The following is a 20814-nucleotide window of genomic DNA, read 5'->3' on the forward strand; positions in this document are numbered from 1 at the left end:
GATATAACCTCATCTTTAGTGCTCAGAATTTTGAAAATCTTGTCTCAATCTTTCAATATGATCGCGGCATGCGATGGGGCAATGCTAGCTGTCTGCAGGGGCCGATTCTCTTTTTCTCTCCGTCAATTTCTTGCAGTGAAAGCTGCGTTCCTACCTTCCTGACATTTCGCCGGCTGCAGTCATAGTCACATCTCATACGAACTTCGCAATAAAATCATCCGCGACACACACAAAAAAGAGGGCGGGACTACCTCGCTGCGCAACCGACCATAGGCAAACTGCACGCAACGCAGAAAGAAAAAGGGCAGGCAGCTAGGCCTGCTGGCTACTGCATTATAAACCTCAGCTTTGCGGGGGCACTAGGAGCTGGCACTAGATTTGCTGATGATGACAGCTACAGCCCTCGGACCATACACAGAAATGGCAGTTTGTTTAAAGCACGAGTTGCGAGCTGATGCAGGGATGGTGCTACGGAGTGATTTGAGTCTGTGCTGCACGCCTCTTATGGATCAACCTTGTTCTGCAGTGTTGGTGGTCTTCGAGATACCTCTCATCTCAGGGTGCAGAGCGTGTTGCAGATTCGCATAGGAATCGGCAAGCAGAAGGATGAGGAGGAAGAAGTGATCTTGAGGGACTCGGAGCGCGCGAGGTAGAGACTGAGCGCCATGTTGGAAGATTGAGAGTCGAGGAAATAGCTGGGATTAAATGCAGTGAGAGGCGTCCTGGTGTTCGCCCTGCTTCTTCTACAACATCTACTAAGAGAGCCCACACACTCCAGAGCACGACGCCTCCTACTTACTACGCACACACACAAACACCATTAAAAAACGAGCAGAAATGGGGGTAAAAAAAATAGATTGTCAAGCAAATCATTCCAATGCCTTTAAATAGAAACAGGCTTCTCTAAACACTACGCACTTTTAGGAGGGCCCATGTCGTCAACATACTGTTGGATACTTGACATCCTTGAACCGCTCCCAGTTCTTCTTCCCCAATTACCAGCTGTAAGAGAACGGAAGGTGATTTTTTTTTTTAAGTCCACACAATGCACTTTACTCACACACACCAACAGCCAAGAATGAATTTTATTACCAATACACGCTGAACCACTTCGTGTTCTTCTTCCCCAATTACCAGCTGTAAGAGAACGGAAGGTGACTTTTTTTTAAGTCAACACAATGCACTTTACTCACTCACACGAACAGCCAAGAATGAATTTTATTACCAATGCACGCAGGCTATCGTCCATCAAACATACATCCACCATATTTTTGTGAAAACTTATATATCACAACAAGTGAATATTTTGCTGAGGCACTGAAAGTTTGGCTTTTCTGGTTTGTAAGGACAGAACGCTGAAATTTAGGCCTCAAATCGGCACAATGGAACGTCTGTTGTAAACTGCAGAGTGGTTTTATAAAAAATGCTGCACATAATTTTGCCCAGAATTCAATTTATCCGTGAATAAGCATGCTTTTATGTAGCCTGATGCTGGTGGTAGACAAAACACTAGAAAAAACAAATATTGTAAATTTAACCCGTCAGACAGTAGTCAGACGTTTTCAGTGTAAGAGGAACCCACTTCTGTTTAAAATCTGTACAACACCTCTTCAATGAAAGTTTTAGTGGGCTCAATCAGCACTTCATCTAAGGAGTTCAAAACACTGTGGCACCATCTAGTGACAAAAGCTGAAAGCATGGCACTCAACTGAAGGGTGCACTGAAGAATGCAGAATATATGACATGCACTCCTGAAGAAAAACTAACTCTGCCCAATCCGCCTTTTGCGCGAATTTTATGCGCATGAGCGAAGTCGTAGCAGCGAACGACGGAAACACATTGGACGGCGTCAACGGCGTCGCCAGTGCACAGGGGCTGGCGGCGCCGGGCGGCACGGTGACCGCCACAGGCTTGGCAAAACAATGCAAACCACACCTGCCGCGTACGGTTGCCACTCTCTAAGCGTGCCGAATTGCAAGACACGGTTTTTCAGGTTTCCTTCAGCGAGCCGCGACCAACGACATGAAGCTTGAATTAGGGCCACCAAGCGTCAAGATGTGAATGGCCGACCTTAGCAACCGACTGCGTACGCTCGACTGTGGAAAAACATTTCGTTACAGGTATGTATGCATCTAAAGGAAATGTGCATGATGAAAAGTATCTAACGGAGTTTGCACCAAGCCTGTAACCTAGCAGTCATAGCCGCAATGAGCATTTGTTCGGCGCGTCTGATGACGAGGGGCCGGGTAGCGCAGATATCACAGGTGGCTGTGTACGCCACACCGTAATACTTAGCATGTTTTATCACGACTGCCGCCTGACCAAAAGGAAAAAAAAATTGGCCGTCTGTTGTGATGCACCGCCGTTCGCGAGCCGAGCAGTTGATCTGGTCATGAGGCTCGCGAACGGCAGTGCATTAAAACGCCGCATTTTTTTCTTGTTAGTCAGGTGGCAGTCACGATAAAACATGCTAAATATTACGGCCTTGCGCACACAGCCGCCTGTGATATCTAAGCTACCTAGCCCTTTCGCACATTAAGAAAAGAAACGACAAAATACATCACCTTCAGGCCCCGGCACAACTAAAGCAATCACGCACCGAAGAAATCCTCATTGCAGCTACCACTGCTGCGTTACAGGCTGGGTGCAAACTTCAGTAGGTACATTTCAAAATGCATATTTCCTTTAGATGCATAGATACCTGTAGTATCTGTGTTTTTGCCGCTCGGAGCAAATGATGCACTTGACACTCTTGCACGACGCACAGTATTTTTTTTTTTTTTTTACTTTAAAGGCTCGCCTCTGTCCGCACCAAAGCATTCGGATTTTGTTCCTTTGGTGTACGCAATCAGATGCACTTTGTTAGGAAGCTTGATAATCGCCGTCTTCGTCCGACCGTTTGCAACGGCAAGGACACCGCCCGGCAAAAATGAGTCTCCTGGAGGGTTCATGCTCGTTCACTTGCAGAGTGGATCGCTCTGGACGTAGAACAGGGTTGGTTCCTGACTGAGATGCACATGTGTGACCAAGTCGTTGATACCGCAGAAATCGCGCCGGAGGCAGAAAGGTTGTGGATCCTTTCACAACAGAATGACCATTCGCTGTGCACTGAGAACCTTTTCACCACTGCGACCACATCCGTTCCGACACCTGAGGGCAGAAACCGGCTAGAGCGCTGAATCATCCTTAGCCAGAAAAATGCCGTTCGTTTCCTGCAGGGGTGCATTCCGACCAGGATAATAGCTGCACGATTGTAGATGACGCGAGGAGGAAGCGACGCCCATTGCACCACGCCGGCGCCGCGGTGACCGCATTGTGCTCGGTAACTCAAGACAGCTTACGCATATGCGGGGCTCAAAGTCACAGGAGATGATTCCACCTAGCTCTGCAGCATCAACAAAGCCCTGGCTGCTTTGACCTTTGAGATCCCTCTCTCTGTCTCTCTGCCTCCGCGCTTTCTTGTCTGTCAAAAACCTGCACGCTGAGAGCGTCTCATTCTGTCACGTCGAACACGGCCCGCGCTACACGGTTTTACAATACGAAGATAGTATATGCGTGCATCAGGAGTGGATTCTGAAAATGCTGTACACTCCCCCATACTGCGTGAACATGATATACTTCAATCACTCTCTACTTTCTGCCCAGAGGCCAAAAAAGGGGGGAGCTTTCACTTTCTACCTGCGTTGGCGTGGCCTTTTCGTATGGTGCACTTTCGCGTCGTCTGCTACACTGCCGTCCAATGTGTTTCTCGCCCACTCCCGCATGATGGCACCATATCGTCCCGCAAAAGGCGGATTTTGAAAATAACCGATATTTTCCCGAATGTGATCACGTGAGGTACTACAGTGATGTAACAGTGTTCTCAATATGATGTCACCTCAGTTGTTTGTCTTTATGCGATTTTCAAAGTATTCATGCAACTAATTTGAAATGCCGCTGGTGCCTGCTGTACTGTGTCTGCTTCTGTATGCTGTGTGGTGCGGCGTAACAATGTTTCTCAATATCATGTCACGACAGTTGTTTTTTTTTTTATGCGATTTTCAAAGTATTCATGCAAACTAATTTGAATTGCCACTGGTGCCTGCTGTAATGCGTCTGTACGCTGTGTGGTGCGGCGTTAGAGAAAGCACCAAATGAAAGGCGCAGCACAGATGCTTGGCAGGACCAACTTCGTACAGTCAAATCTCGATATAACAAAGACTGCGAAACCGCAAAGAGTTGTTCATTTTGAAATGTTGTAGTGAAAAATATGCTATAAGCCAGCAGTCGAACCTAGGTAAAAAATGACATACCTCGGCAGAAGGCACAATTGTAGGAAAGCAAAGCCTCAAATGAAACTGTTGTACTAACTTCAATGCTGATTTATTTATAGAAATCAATTGCTTTTCTTCTGCCGAGTGCAGCAAACTACCACGCACTACATTCTATTACTATAGTACATACACCTACTTTCCGCAACACCACACTGGATGCGTGCTTGCACCGAGCGATGAAAGTACAAACTTTGTCCATGTGAAAAAAAAGAAAAGAAAAAAAGAACGCCAATGTTCAATACAACCTCATCTTCAGTGCTCTGGAGTTTGAAAATCTTGTCTCAATCTTTCAGTATGATCGCGGCATTCGATGGGGCAATGCTAGCTGTCTGGAGGGGGCCGATTCGCTTTTTATCTCCGTCAATTTCTTGCAGTGAAAGCTGCGTTCCTATCTTCCTGGCATTTCGCCGGCTGCAGTCATAGTCACATCTCATACGAACTTCGCAATAAAATCATCCGCGACACACACAAAAAAGAGGGCGGGACTACCCCGCTGCGCAACCAACCATAGGCAAACGACACGCAACGCAGAAAGAAAAAAGGCAGGCAGCTAGGCCTGCTGGCTACTGCATTATAAACCTCAGCTTTGTGGGGGCACTAGGAGCTGGCACTAGATGTGCTGATGATGACAGCTACAGCCCTCGGACCATACACAGAAACGGCAGTTTGTTTCACGCACGAGTTGCGAGCTGATGCGCTTAAGACGATTTTGTAAGACTGATGTTCCTAGATAACAGAAGAAAAAATAAGATACGCACGTTATTCTGAAATAATCATTATTTTGAAATTCATAATTCTGAAATGGTTTTACCTTAGTAAAAGCAGTTGTTGGGCGAGTTGGTGTTTTCAATGATCCATTTTTATAGCGCCAAACACAGGACAGAGATGAAGAAGGGACACCACGCATTGAAAATATCGAAAATCTGCTGGGGATTATTAAAACATTCGTTAATGTGATGTTCGCAATAATGAGATTAAACATGTATATGCATGAATCGCCTGCTACCTGGTGACATCAGTTCCAGTTATTATACATGACCGGAGACAATTTCGGTGGATGCGATTGGTGTCCACGCTATTTTGATGCAATTTTGACTATAACTAATTAACTAATCAATGTAGAGTCATCAAACTTGTCTTCTAGGTCTATGTTTTCCTCCTCTATCTGATGCAAGCATTCTTTTTGTCTGATCTTTATTATTTCCAACTTAAAGAAAGCATTACGGACACACACTAGCATAGCTGCGAGCATGAGCCTTTAAAGGGGCGATGACAGGCCTGTTCGATGTATTGCCGTTTTATACTTCTGTGAATATTATACAGGTCCGTGATTCTACTCGCAAAGTTTTAGTGCCTAGCGTGCGGCTTAGTGCCTAGCGTGCGGCTCATATTATACAAAACCGCGATAGAAATCAAAATTGGGAAGCTCCTCCCACTAAGAGCAACCGCCATTTCGAAATGCTCATGCGACGTCACGGAGGATACCCGGCAGAGCGTCGTCTGCAATATCAAAGGATATCTCTTTGTTTTCTTAGGACGATTGACACAGCGGTTGTCCCTCATTCAGAAGTGCTTGGTGACGATGTTACCGCACAAAAGCGATATAGTGAAGGCATGTTCTCTTCAGCATAAGGCACGGTCACAGTCAGTGGGCGGCACAGTTATAGGTTCCTTATCTTATCGACGCACTGAACTTTTGCATTATACCGGCGACGACTCCAGCAAGGCCAACGGTTACTTATCACCGTAGTGTGAAGTTACTTACCCTGTATACAGTAGAGCAGCATGTTCAGGCTCTTTCCAAGACGAGAGTTTTTCTTAAGGTGCAGGTCTTTTAGTCTGAGTGAAAGGTGGGAAGCAGTAGACAATGTAATTTAAGAGTGCACCTCTGAATACGCAAACTGCTCGTGCTCTAACTAATTTCCGGCCGGTCATCCGATCTGTTTTGGTCGGATCGGAGGCCGAGCGAGAATTTGACACCCAATACTCGAGTGAACAGCCTGATGCTGCGCTTGTCTGTAGCTTGCCGAGTTAGAAAAATGAAAACAAGAAGCTACATCTTCTGTTTTTTGTTTGTTGTGTTGTGTTTTATGGTGCATAAGCAACTCAGGCTATCATGCGCCAAGCTCGAGGTATAATATGCTTTTTTTTTTTTATTAGAAGGAATGAAGTGTTAAGATATCATAGCTTGTTCAGGAAAGATGTTTCTTCTAAGCAACTAAAAACACATGAAATGTCTACAATTGCATTCTCTCCTAGGAGAAGTGTGTTCCCCCTTGTCATCAGTAATGACCTTGGCTAGAAATGTTAATCGGCACGAACTGCCAGCTCATTTAGCGACGAGTAGGCCTAGCGCGAGTATGCACAACGGGTCTAGAGTTTTGGCAATTACGGAGTGCGCATTCACAAGCTTTAGCGGTTGTATGTGGCCATCGAGTGTAGATCTGGCCGTAGCGACCATAAATCCACGACTGCACATAGAGCGGGAAGTGCCGATATATGTGACCCTGTCTATAGCGAGCGCAGCTGGCAGCTGTCAGTGCCACTTGTGTGTATACTCGGCGCAGGCAGGGGACGTAGCATTAACGGTTCTTGCAGCGCAGTTGCAGCTTGTGAACAAATCAAGGTGCAACTGTTGCGAAAACAAGTGGATAGTTTTGGTATTGCTAGCTCAGCTCACATTTTATGCCGTGCGAACGAGGAGCATACATCCAGTCAATTCAAAAGCTATAAACAACAAGCTGGGGGCGCAGTCGTATTCTGCAAATCAGCGCATTCCTGTTGAGTTTAGGGTTCACACACTAAATACTAAATGGTGTATGCTTATGTTGAAACATTCAAGAGTGATTTGCTGGAGAAGCACAAGAAAAACGGAAGGTGAGGCTTGGGAGTCTGTCGCAATCACGGGCGCAGCTGCGGGGGAAGCAAGAAGGAGATGGTAGCGACTGGGAGGCTCTTGGTCGGTGCGGGCATGCAGTGAGGAGCTATCGAATCGCGTTGGGTTTTGCCATGACAGGACTGAAGCGGCAGCACATACTTTTGTGAGCTGGCCGTGGCCAGACTGAACATAGTTTTGCAGAAATGCTTTACAGCCGAAAATAATTCAGTCTAACACGTGCATATATCAGCAAGTCACGAGGTAGCGATTCGTTCAAAAGATTTGGCTGCTCCTCTAATTATGTAACGCATGCTCTCGCGTCGAGGTATACTCGTTTTATATTGACTTTCAGTTTTTGGACCCAAGGAGCGACGGCAATAGCTCAACAATCAGGAACACAATGCTATCCCCTCCCCATTTTCACGGCACATGCACATGTATACTCGTTTTATATTGACTTTCAGTTTTTGGACCCAAGGAGCGACGGCAATAGCTCAACAATCAGGAACACAATGCTATCCCCTCCTCATTTTCATGGCACATGCACATGTACGGCCGAAGGAAACATTGGACAAGTGCCTTTTTATATGCGGGAGTGCTTGTTGCTAAAAAAAGCTACCTCTCATAACGTAAGAAAAATACGCTTTTGATTGCATACCTTAATTATATGCATGAGTCATCGATTTCAGCCTCCTCAGCAATCACTAGAAGAAACCCAAAACAAGTCCAAGAATCTCTAAGGTTGCGTATTATAATGAAGGCTCCACAATGAAAAGAGGATATGTCAACAAAATATTTTTGCTGAAGAAAAAAAAAACTCAATGACCACCATCTACAACGTGCATGCAAGAGCGAAGCCGGCACCGCTAATAGCAGACGACATGGGGACGTAAATGTTGACGTGACGTCAGCCGCCAATGGTTGCCAGACCAGAAAGCAGATTCCGATATTAATAATCAAAATTAACTTTAAAACTATCTACTGCACGGAATGAGCTCAAATTCCGAGGATTTGTAATATAATGTGTGAGGAGTGAAACGCAATAATCATTTTATGCTGTTGTAGCTGTCATGAGCCCTTTAAAGGCTTTTGCCTTAAAATCGTAAGGCCTTGTTTCTTTCATATTGTAGTGCTTGATGTGTACCATGATGCAGGGCCTTCTCATTCCTACAATAATATCAAGACATATTTTGGGCAGTGTTCAGTCCCTTTACCGTCCCCCAAAAAAACATGAGCAATGCCAAAGAGGAGGACTCCGGAAATTTCATCCCCATGGGGATCTTTAACATGCACCGACATAGCACAGCACATGGGTGCCTTGCTTTTTGCCTCCATCAAAAAACAGCCGCCGTGGCCGGGAATTCATCCTGCATCCTTGGGCACAGAAGTCAAACCCCCTAAATCCCTCCATCAAGCACTACAAGTGTTGCACAAGCATACACACACACACAAAAGAAAGGTGCAACAGGAATTTTTTTGTGGAAAAAAAAAAAAAATTTCGCACGGTTAGGCAAAATGTAAATAAGGTGCATTAAAAACATTTAGCTGGCATTAACCCAGTGAATTCAAGACTTGCAGAACTGGCAAGTCGTTTCAAACGTAAAGTTCTATACATTAAGGCACACAGCTCACGATAAGGCCTTGTGAGGATGGTGGCATGTTGAGCGTTTTGTGCTCGGGCTATAGAAGCTGCCACTGTATTGTCGGAAGAACGCCACCGCACCGGCGGCAGAGGAAAAATGCTGTGCCTATCTAGAGAAGCACGGTATACAACAAATGTAGTATGTTCTCAGGTTAATTTTGAAACAAGCACATGAAAGGTCTTAGTTGTGAAAAGTTCCTAGTTTACGTGACACAAATTTCCTTCCACGAATTTGAATAGCTGATGGAGAGTGTGGCAGGAGGCGTGATGAGCTGGCACCACAGACTACTATGGGCTGTTACGTGGTTTTGTAAAAGTGAGAGGTGAAAGCAAGCAGCCTGATGCTCATATGATGTGTAAAAAAGTAGTGAAACAGTACCGGCTACTAAGAACTGCATTAGATGTATGAACTCCATGAGCTGTTCTTCAGTTTCTGTTACCACAGAAGTGCACACGGAGGATACATGGGGTAGCCGGCAAAAACGTCAAAGTGTGCATCATGTAAACAACTTCACTTACCTTGCATCTCATGGTGCTGTATATCTGCTGCCTCTGCTTCTTTGACATGTCGTTTTTATTTGAAACATATCCAGGTGCAGCCGGCAGGGGCTCCGCGAATGCTATACAGCAAGGAAAAGTATCCGGTTATATTGTTTATGTTTTGCAAATTATTACAAAGAGCTCATACATTTGACCCGCCATCAAAACAATCCACATCTACCGTCCAGTTTAATTCTAGTGCCAGAAGAGTCTACGTGTCATGAATAAGCAGAAATGGTTGTTTGCTGCCTTTTGTGCAGCTCATGTGTAGGAGGTTAACACAAATTTATTGAACATATCATGCGGATGAAAGGCAGTTTTCTTATATGTTAAAGGTTATAGTTATAGGTTTCTTATCTTATCGACACACTGAACTTTCGCATTACACCGGCGACGGAGCCAGCATGGCCAACGATTGCTTATCACCATAGAGTGAAGTTACTTACCCTGTTTAGAGGTCAACACAAATTTATTGAACATATGTGGCACATATAAGGAAACTGCTTTTCATCCAAACAAATACCATATTATTGCAGCAAACACTAAATCTAAACATCAAATGAAAATCGACTTGAACACTGGCAAGACGCATAATTATATCTGCCTTGATTTCTTCAGAATGCATCCAGACCTTCCTATCGAAAACAATTCACTACTGAGGCAATGCTGATATATAACGTCACATATATATGAAATCTAGATCTATCAGAGAGTAAACGACAGGTAGCAATATTAAGTATTGAAAACATTATACTTTAGAAACTCTCTTTGATGGCCTTGAAATAAGAGCCTTCGCCTGCTTTACCCAAGTATGCATGATCGAATCCCGCTAGCGGCCACCGCTTCTCGATGGAGGCGAAACCCAAGGCACCTATGCATATTTTGATGTCTGAGCACGTAAAACGCATGGGGAGGAAATCATGAGCACTGCACTGTCCCGTCCCACAGATTCTGTCACTTTGGTACGTTAAACCCTCTGAACCAAACCAAGCCTTTATTCTTTCCCATTAAGCATTTGTTGCTTGTTGCTCATTGTCCTATTCCTGTTATGACTTGGGCCAGAACATATGTTTCTATACGTGCTGCTCTATACATGACTGCAATAGGCCAAGAACATTAAAAGGTGGAATGCAGGGCTTCAATCCATAGATTAAATGCAAAGCAATGGTGGCTTTACTTAAAGAGCTTGAAAATGAGAACAAAGCTAAAACTTTTTTACTCGTTTCAGAAAAATTTGTTATCGGCTTACCTGCATCCTCTGCAATTGCAGGGTGTCTACCAAACTGCTGTTTACAAATTCCCTGAGTGCATTTGTAAAATTCCCTGAGTGACACTGTACTTTGTTTTATGCTAAAAAATGGGCTGACACAATGTTGCCTGATGCTATCCCTCTCCAGTTAGCTTGTTAAGGGGGGACTGACTTTTAAAGCTATTTTTCTTAAATTTTCACCAAATTTTCACCAACATGGCGCTCAGTCTCTACCTCGCGAGCTCCGAGTCCCTCAAGATCACTTCTTCCTCCTCATCCTTCTGCTTGCCGATTCCTATATGAATCTGCAACACGCTCTGCACCCTGAGATGAGAGGTATCTCGAAGACCACCAACGCAGCTGCAGGGGAAGCAAGATGGAGACGTTAGCGACTGGGAGGCTCTTGGTCGGTGCGGGCATGCAGTGAGGAGCTATCGAATCGCGTTGGGTTTTGCAGCGACCCCCACTTCTTTCCTCGTATTCTTCGGTTGCTGCGCACGTGTTCCTGCTACGCTCCGGTTGCCAAAGCGCCGGCTCGAACTAGGCGGCTGAAAAGGGAGCAGAGCTGGGTTACGAGGCCAACGCGGCTGACGCCGACAGACACGCAAAACCCAGCAACGGGCGCCAAAGAGCTGTGCTCTAAAAAATAACCACACAACAAAAATAAAAAGCCTGCGCACGTGTTCCTGCGACAATATCCTGATTGTTTCTTGCACCAATTTCAAATATGTCACCATTTTTCAAACTGGCCAATTAGTTCAAAAGATAAATGAAATTATTTGTTCATAACCTGCAAAAACAATGAAAAAAACTGCCCACGATTACATTACTTATTAATGCGAAATTTGAGAGCAGCTCATCAGCTGTTTCACCTTTTCGATAGATTGAGGGAAAGATTTCGAGCAAGACGCAAATGTACAATTACAGGCAACCTTTTTTTTATTTTTCACGTGCATTCCTTCAAAAAACACTCCACTAACAATTTATGCAGTCATAAAAGAAGCTTTACGGTCAGAAAATCGAAGAGAGCAATTGAGTTATCGGGAGGTTGCAGGAGGCAGTGCATGGGCCCGTTGTACAGATAGAGGGCGCTGACGCCGCTAGCGAGTGAAGCGAGAGAGAATGGGATGCAGGCACCGTGATCCGCTGATAGCCAGCCGACGTCTCGGCAAGCGGAGAGCACCCTCGCCACCACGCAAGAACAGGGGGCAACCCCCTCCTCCTTTTTCTGCATGGCGGCGACAGCGTTCAACACAGTCTACACAGTTACGGCGGCGTGATCCCTCGTCTCTGAGGAAACAGATGAATGTGCCGAACCCCTCTTTCATCATCCCCAACAAGAACCACCCTCTCTCTCTCTACGCAGTCACGTTGTCTTGACTCGCTAGCGACGTCAGCGGCATCAATCAGTCGCCGCTATCTCTTCGCCGCCCAGGCAGCGACCTCCCCCCCCTCCTTTCCTCGTATTCTCCGGTTGCTGCGCACGTGTTCTATCGACGCTCCGATTGCCAAAGCGCCGGCTCGAACTGGGGGGCTGAAAAGGGAGCGGAGCTGGGTTACGAGGCCAATGCGGCTGACGCCGACAGACACGCAAAACCCAGGAACGGGCGCCAATGAGCTAGCTGTGCCCTAAAAAATAACCACACAACAAAAATAAAAAGTCAACGAACCTTCGAACAGCCTGAAAAATTGGCTACCGCTGTTTCACAGACTCTGGAAGAGAAGGCCAGTGCGCAGGAAAAGAGCATGGTGGAAACCGAGGGTTGCATCAACGTGTTATGCTGCGTTGTGCTAGTGTTTGTGCACGAGTATTGTCAGTGTTGACTTCAAGGATGTGTGTCTAGAACTTCGAGCTGTGCAATGAAATCACCTGGACACAAGCAAGTGGTGTCAAAGATGATACCAGCAGGGGCGGTGCTCTGGTCGCAGTTAACAGAACCTGAACCCCTGGACGTCGTTGCAGAGTTCCGGAAGCAAGGCATGCCTACGGCTACAGGAAACCTACCCAGGTGGTTGAGCAGTACATACTCCTATATGTAGTTTAGAAGAACGCTCGAAAGAACTTGGACAGAATGTAGGCTATGGAGTGATTTGAGTCTGTGCTGCACGCCTCTTATGGATCAACCTTGTTCTGCAGTGTTGGTGGTCTTCGAGATACCTCTCATCTCAGGGTGCAGAGCGTGTTGCAGATTCGCATAGGAATCGGCAAGCAGAAGGATGAGGAGGAAGAAGTGATCTTGAGGGACTCGGAGCGCGCGAGGTAGAGACTGAGCGCCATGTTAGAAGATTGAGAGTCGTGGGAATAGCTGGGATTAAATGCAGTGAGAGGCGTCCTGGTGTTCGCCCTCCTTCTTCTACAACATCTACTAAGAGAGCCCACACACTCCAGAGCACGACGCCTCCTACTTACTACGCACACACACAAACACCATTAAAAAACGAGCAGAAATGGGGGTAAAACAAATAGATTGTCAAGCAAATCATTCCAATGCTTTTAAATAGAAACAGGCTTCTCTAAACACTACGCACTTTTAGGAGGGCCCATGTCGTCAACATACTGTTGGATACTTGACATCCTTGAACCGCTCCCAGTTCTTCTTCCCCAATTACCAGCTGTAAGAGAACGGAAGGTGATTTTTTTTTTTTAAGTCCACACAATGCACTTTACTCACACACACCAACAGCCAAGAATGAATTTTATTACCAATACACGCTGAACCACTTCGTGCTCTTCTTCCCCAATTACCAGCTGTAAGAGAACGGAAGGTGACTTTTTTTTTTAAGTCAACACAATGCACTTTACTCACACACATGAACAGCCAAGAATGAATTTTATTACCAATACACGCTGAACCACTTCGTGCTCTTCTTCCCCAATTACCAGCTGCAAGAGAACGGAAGGTGACTTTTTTTTTTAAGTCAACACAATGCACTTTACTCACACACATGAACAGCCAAGAATGAATTTTATTACCAATACACGCTGAACCACTTCGTGCTCTTCTTCCCCAATTACCAGCTGTAAGAGAACGGAAGGTGACTTTTTTTTTTAAGTCAACACAATGCACTTTACTCACACACATGAACAGCCAAGAATGAATTTTATTACCAATACACGCTGAACCACTTCGTGCTCTTCTTCCCCAATTACCAGCTGTAAGAGAACGGAAGGTGACTTTTTTTTTTAAGTCAACACAATGCACTTTACTCACACACATGAACAGCCAAGAATGAATTTTATTACCAATGCACGCAGACTATCGTCCATCAAACATACATCCACCATATTTTTGTGAAAACTTATATATCACAACAAGTGAATATTTTGCTGAGGCACTGAAAGTTTGGCTTTTCTGGTTTGTAAGGACAGAACACTGAAATTTAGGCCTCAAATCGGCACAATGGAACGTCTGTTGTAAACTGCAGAGTGGTTTTATAAAAAATGCTGCACATAATTTTGCCCAGAATTCAATTTATCCGTGAATAAGCATGCTTTTATGTAGCCTGATGCTGGTGGTAGAAAAAACACTAGAAAAAACAAATATTGTAAATTTAACCCGTCAGACGTTTTCAGTGTAAGAGGAACCCACTTCTGTTTAAAATCTGTACAACACCTCTTCAATGAAAGTTTTAGTGGGCTCAATCAGCACTTCATCTAAGGAGTTCAAAACAGTGTGGCACCATCTAGTGACAAAAGCTGAAAGCATGGCACTCAACTGAAGGGTGCACTGAAGAATGCAGAATATATGACATGCACTCCTGAAGAAAAACCAACTCTGCCCAATCCGCCTTTTGCGCGAATTTTATGCGCATGAGCGAAGTCGTAGCAGCGAACGACGGAAACACATTGGACGGCGTCAACGGCGTCGCCAGTGCACAGGGGCTGGCGGCGCCGGGCGGCACGGTGACCGCCACAGGCTTGGCAAAACAATGCAAACCACACCTGCCGCGTACGGTTGCCACTCTCTAAGCGTGCCGAATTGCAAGACACGGTTTTTCAGGTTTCCTTCAGCGAGCCGCGACCAACGACATGAAGCTTGAATTAGGGCCACCAAGCGTCAAGATGTGAATGGCCGACCTTAGCAACCGACTGCGTACGCTCGACTGTGGAAAAACATTTCGTTACAGGTATGTATGCATCTAAAGGAAATGTGCATGATGAAAAGTATCTAACGGAGTTTGCACCAAGCCTGTAACCCAGCAGTCATAGCCGCAATGAGCATTTGTTCGGCGCGTCTGATGACAAGGGGCCGGGTAGCGCAGATATCACAGGTGGCTGTGTACGCCACACCGTAATATTTAGCATGTTTTATCACGACTGCCGCCTGACCAAAAGGAAAAAAAAATTGGCCGTCTGTTGCGATGCACCGCCGTTCGCGAGCCGAGCAGTTGATCTGGTCATGAGGCTCGCGAACGGCAGTGCATTAAAACGCCGCATTTTTTTCTTGTTAGTCAGGTGGCAGTCACGATAAAACATGCTAAATATTACGGCCTTGCGCACACAGCCGCCTGTGATATCTAAGCTACCTAGCCCTTTCGCACATTAAGAAAAGAAACGACAAAATACATCACCTTCAGGCCCCGGCACAACTAAAGCAATCACGCACCGAAGAAATCCTCATTGCAGCTACCACTGCTGCGTTACAGGCTGGGTGCAAACTTCAGTAGGTGCATTTCAAAATGCATATTTCCTTTAGATGCATAGATACCTGTAGTATCTGTGTTTTTGCCGCTCGGAGCAAATGATGCACTTGACACTCTTGCACGACGCACAGTATTTTTTTTTTTTTTTTACCTTAAAGGCTCGCCTCCGTCCACACCAAAGCATTCGGATTTTGTTCCTTTGGTGTACGCAATCAGATGCACTTTGTTAGGAAGCTTGATAATCGCCGTCTTCGTCCGACCGTTTGCAACGGCAAGGACACCGCCCAGCACAAATGAGTCTCCTGGAGGGTTCATGCTCGTTCACTTGCAGAGTGGATCGCTCTGGACGTAGAACAGGGTTGGTTCCTGACTGAGATGCGCATCTGATATGTAGGAGATGCACATGTGTGACCAAGTCGATACCGCAGAAATCGCGGCGGAGGCAGAAAGGTTGTGAATCCTTTCACAACAGAATGACCATTCGCTGTGCACTCAGAACCTTTTCACCACTGCGACCACATCCGTTCCGACTCCCGAGGGCAGAAACCGGCTAGAGCCCTGAATCATCCTTAGCCAGAAAAATGCCGTTCGTTTCCTGCAGGTGTGCATTCTGGCCAGGACAATAGCTGCACGATTGTAGATGACGCGAGGAGGAAGCGACGCCCATTGCACCATGCCAAAGTCACAGGAGACGATTCCACCTAGCTCTGCAGCATCAACAAAGCCCTGGCTGCTTTGGCCTTTGAAATCCCTCTCTCTGTCTCTCTGCCTCCGCGCTCTCCTGTCTGTCGAAAACCTGCACGCTGAGAGCGTCCCATTCTGTCACGTCGAACACGGCCCGCGCTACACGCTTTTACAATACGAAGATAGTATATGCGTGCATTATGAGTGGATTCATGGATCACTGCCTTGTCGTGGCGGAGGGGCTTGCGAAACTCGATGAAGTCGTGAGCTCTGCTGTGTAGGGCCACCCAAGAAGACAGGTCACGGCAGAGAGTTCTGACAAAATGTGATTCACTGGAGAAGGTAATGGCAACCCACTCCAGTATTTCCTGCCAAGAAAACCCTATGGCCAGTCACAATACCATTATCGATATGGCGCCGGAAGATGAGCCCCCCAGGTTGGAAGGCGTCCCACATGTTACTGGGGATGAACAAAGGGCGATTCCTAGTAGCTCCAGGACGAATGAAGCGGCTGGGCTAAAGCCAAAAGGATGCTCAGTTGTGGATGTGTCGGGAAGCGACCGGAAAGTCCGATGTTGCAAGGAGATATATCACATAGCAACATGGAATGTAAGATCTATGACGCAAGGTAAACTGGATATCGTCAAGCGAGAAATGGACAGATTGAACATTGATATCTTGGGTATCAGCGAACTCAAGTGGACCGGAATGGGAGAATTTAACTCCGGCGACCATTATGTCTTTTATTGTGGGCACGAATCCAAGAGAAGGAATGGGGTCGCTCTCATAGTAAACAGAAGAATGGGCAAAGCAGTGCTAGGGTACAACCCCAAAAACGACCGAATGATTTCACTTCGGATCCAAGGTCACCCTTTCAACATAACAGTTATCCAAGTCTATGCACCGACCACTGCTGCTGAAGAAGCGCTGAAGAAGCTGACGTTGAGAGATTTTATGCGGACCTACAATGCCTTTTAGACCGCACCCCATCATCAGACGTCGTTTTTCTCATAGGAGACTGGAATGCTAAGGTCGGGAGTGAAGAAATATCCGGAATTACAGGCAAGTTCGGTCTTGGTGAGCCAAATGAAGCTGGGCAGAGGCTAGTAGAGTTCTGTCAAGAAAACAACCTGACCATAGCGAATACTCATTTTCAACAGCACAAGAGGCGCCTGTACACATGGATTTCACCGGACGGTCTGTAAAGGAATCAGATCGATTATATTATTTGCAGGCAGAGATGGAGAAGCGCTATACAAGCAGTAAAAACAAGGCCTGGGGCCAATTGTGGCACCGATCATCAGCTTCTTGTTGCCAAAATTAAGCTTCGATTGAGGAAAACGCAGAAAACTAGAAGGCCTTTCAGGTATGATCTGGATCAGATTCCATTAGAATATGCTGTGGAAGTGAGGAATCGATTTCAAGAATTAGATCTAACCCTAAAAGAGCCCAAAGAGATGTGGACTGATGTTCGTGATATAATACAAGAAGTTGCTACTAAGGTAGTTCCAAAGCAAAAGAAATGCAAAAAAGCAAACTGGTTATCTGAAGAGGCTTTGCAAATAGCTGAGGAAAGGAGGATGGCAAAAGGTATGGGGGAAAGAGAAAGATACAAGGTTCTCAATGCGGATTTTCAGAAAATAGCAAGGAGAGATAAGAATGCCTTCCTGAACATACAGTGTCAAGCAGTTGAGGACAACAGCCAATTAAGGAACACAAGAGCTCTGTATAAGACAATCAAAGATATCAAAGGAAGCTTCTGTGCTAAGCTGGGCGTGATAAAGGACAAACGAGGCAAGGACCTCACTGAAGCCTCAGAGATGAAGAAGAGGTGGCAGGAATACACAGAAGAACTGTACAAGAAGGATCCGGATGTGCAAACCCAACATAAGCTGGTTGTGATTACTGATCTCGAGCCGGGCATCCTGAAGAGTGAAGTTGAACGAGCCTTAGCCAGCCTTGCCAAGAACAAAGCTAGCGGAATTGATGGTATTCCAGCTGAGTTGCTTCAAAACCTCAACCACGACGCTGTTAACACACTGCATACATTATGTCAAAAGATTTGGACAACCCTGCAGTGGCCACAGGATTGGAGGAGGTCAGTTTACATCCCCATTCCAAAGAAAGGCAGTGCCAAAGATTGTTCCAACTACCGCACGATCGCGCTTATTTCGCATGCTAGCAAGGTGATGTTAAAAATCCTCCAAGGTAGGCTGCAGCAGTATGTGGATCGGGAGCTTCCGGACGTGCAAGCTGCGTTTCGCAAGGGCAGAGGAACTAGAGACCAAATTGCCAACCTTCGCTGGATCATGGAAAAAGCAAGAGTTCCAGAAACCGATTTACTTCTGCTTTATTGATTGTGGCAAGCTCTCCAAGAGATGGGAGTTCCAATTCACCTCATCTGTCTCCTCAGGAACCTTTATGAAGGGCAAGAGGCCACAGTCAGAACTGGGCATGGTCTTACTGATTGGTTTCCGATTGAGAAAGGGGTGAGGCAAGGCTGCATACTGTCGCCCTGCCTATTTAACCTATATGCAGAGTGCATCATGAGAAAGGCCGGTCTGGACGAGTCTTCAGCTGGAAAACGTATCAACAACCTTAGATTTGCGGATGATACCACTTTAATGGCAGAAAGTGAAGTGGAACTCAAGAGACTTCTGATGCGCGTACAAGAAGAGAGTGAGAAGTTTGGGCTTAAACTGAACATTAAAGAGACGAAGATCATGGCGTCTTGCCCTATCAAGTCCTGGAGCATCAATGGACAAGAAGTGGAAGCTGTGACAAATTTTCTGTTCTTGGGCGCCAAGATTACCTCGGAAGGAGACTGCAGCCATGAAATTAGGAGACGCCTGCTTCTGGGAAAGAGAGCAATGGTTAGCCTTGACCACCTAGTAAAGAGCAGAGACATTAGTCTGCCAACCAAGATCCGTATAACCCGTGCTATGGTCTTTCCAGTTGTGATGTATGGATGCGAGAGTTGGACTGTGAAAAAGGCTGACCGCCGAAGAATTGACGCGTTTGAATTGTGGTGCTGGCGAAGACTCTTAAGAGTTCCTTGGACTGCCAGAAGATCAAATCAGTCGATATTGTCGACCATAAACCCTGACTGCTCATTGGAGGGTCAAATTCTAAAGTTAAAGCTCAGCTACTTTGGTCATCTGATGAGAAGAGAGGAGTCGCTGGAGAAGGGGTAGGCAGCGAACGCGATGGTTAGATGGCATTCTCGAGGCATTGCAGATGAAGCTATGTGATGTTAAGAAGATAGTGAGAGACCGGAAAGCGTGGCGTGACATGGTCCATAGGGTCACGAAGAGTCGGACACGACTGAACGCCTGAACTGAACTGATTGAGTGGATTGTGAAAATGCTGTACATTCCCCCATACTGCGTGAACATGATATACTTCAATCACTCTCTACTTTCTGCCCCGAGGCCAAAAAAAGGGGGGAGTTTCACTTTCTACCTGCGTTGGCGTGGCCTTTTCGTTTGGTGCACTTTCGCGTCGTCTGCTACACTGCCGTCCAATGTGTTTCTCGCCCACTCCCCCATGATGGCACCATATCGTCCCGCAAAAGGCGGATTTTGAAAATAACTGATATTTTCCCGAATGTGATCACGTGAGGTACTACAGTGATGTAACAGTGTTCTCAATATGACGTCACCTCAGTTGTTTGTCTTTATGCAATTTTCAAAGTATTCATGCAACTAATTTGAAATGCCACTGGTGCCTGCTGTACTGCGTCTGCTTCTGTATGTTGTGGGGTGCGGCGTTAGAGAAAGCGCCAAATGAAAGGCGCAGCACAGATGCTTGGCAGGACCAACTTCGTACAGTCAAATCTCGATATAACAAACACTGCGAAACCGCAAAGAATTGAAATGTTGTAATGAAAAATATGCTACAAAAGCCAGCAGTCAAACCTAGGTAAAAAAATGGCATACCTTGGCAGTAGGCACAATTGTAGGAAAGCAAAGCCTCAAATGAAACTGTTGTACTAACTTCAATGCTGATTTATTTAAAGAAATCAATTGCTCTTCTTCTGCCGAGTGCCGCAAACTACCACGCACTACATTCTATTACTATAGTACATACACCTACTTTCCGCAACACCTCACTGGATGCGTGCTTGCACCGAGCGATGAAAGTACAAACTTTGTCCATGTGAAAAAAAGAAAAGAAAAAAAAAACGCCAATGTTCGATATAACCTCATCTTTAGTGCTCAGAATTTTGAAAATCTTGTCTCAATCTTTCAATATGATCGCGGCATGCGATGGGGCAATGCTAGCTGTCTGCAGGGGCCGATTCTCTTTTTCTCTCCGTCAATTTCTTGCAGTGAAAGCTGCGTTCCTACCTTCCCGACATTTCGCCGGCTGCAGTCATAGTCACATCTCATACGAACTTCGCAATAAAATCATCCGCGACACACACAAAAAAGAGGGCGGGACTACCTCGCTGCGCAACCGACCATAGGCAAACTGCACGCAACGCAGAAAGAAAAAGGGCAGGCAGCTAGGCCTGCTGGCTACTGCATTATAAACCTCAGCTTTGCGGGGGCACTAGGAGCTGGCACTAGATTTGCTGATGATGACAGCTACAGCCCTCGGACCATACACAGAAACGGCAGTTTGTTTCAAGCACGAGTTGCGAGCTGATGCAGGGATGGTGCTACGGAGTGATTTGAGTCTGTGCTGCACGGCTCTTATGGATCAACCTTGTTCTGCAGCGTTGGTGGTCTTCGAGATACCTCTCATCTCAGGGTGCAGAGCGTGTTGCAGATTCGCATAGGAATCAGCAAGCAGAAGGATGAGGAGGAAGAAGTGATCTTGAGGGACTCGGAGCGCGCGAGGTAGAGACTGAGCGCCATGT

At 46.1% G+C, this 20814-nt stretch overlaps 1 long non-coding RNA gene across 1 annotated transcript; it reads right to left on the reverse strand.

Moving 5' to 3' along the window:
* Positions 1 to 1085: 1085 nt before the first annotated feature.
* Positions 1086 to 9633, reverse strand: LOC146203920 (uncharacterized). Its single transcript, XR_014702540.1, has 3 exons — positions 9353 to 9633; positions 6079 to 6152; positions 1086 to 1137 (listed from the first exon to the last, which is right to left on the reverse strand). It is a non-coding gene; the product is annotated as an uncharacterized LOC146203920 (long non-coding RNA).
* Positions 9634 to 20814: the final 11181 nt, after the last annotated feature.

The sequence above is a fragment of the Amblyomma maculatum genome, chromosome 1 (genome assembly GCF_055883805.1).
Source record: "Amblyomma maculatum isolate TAMU_Amacu chromosome 1, ASM5588380v1, whole genome shotgun sequence".
Classification (NCBI taxonomy): Eukaryota; Metazoa; Arthropoda; class Arachnida; order Ixodida; family Ixodidae; genus Amblyomma; species Amblyomma maculatum.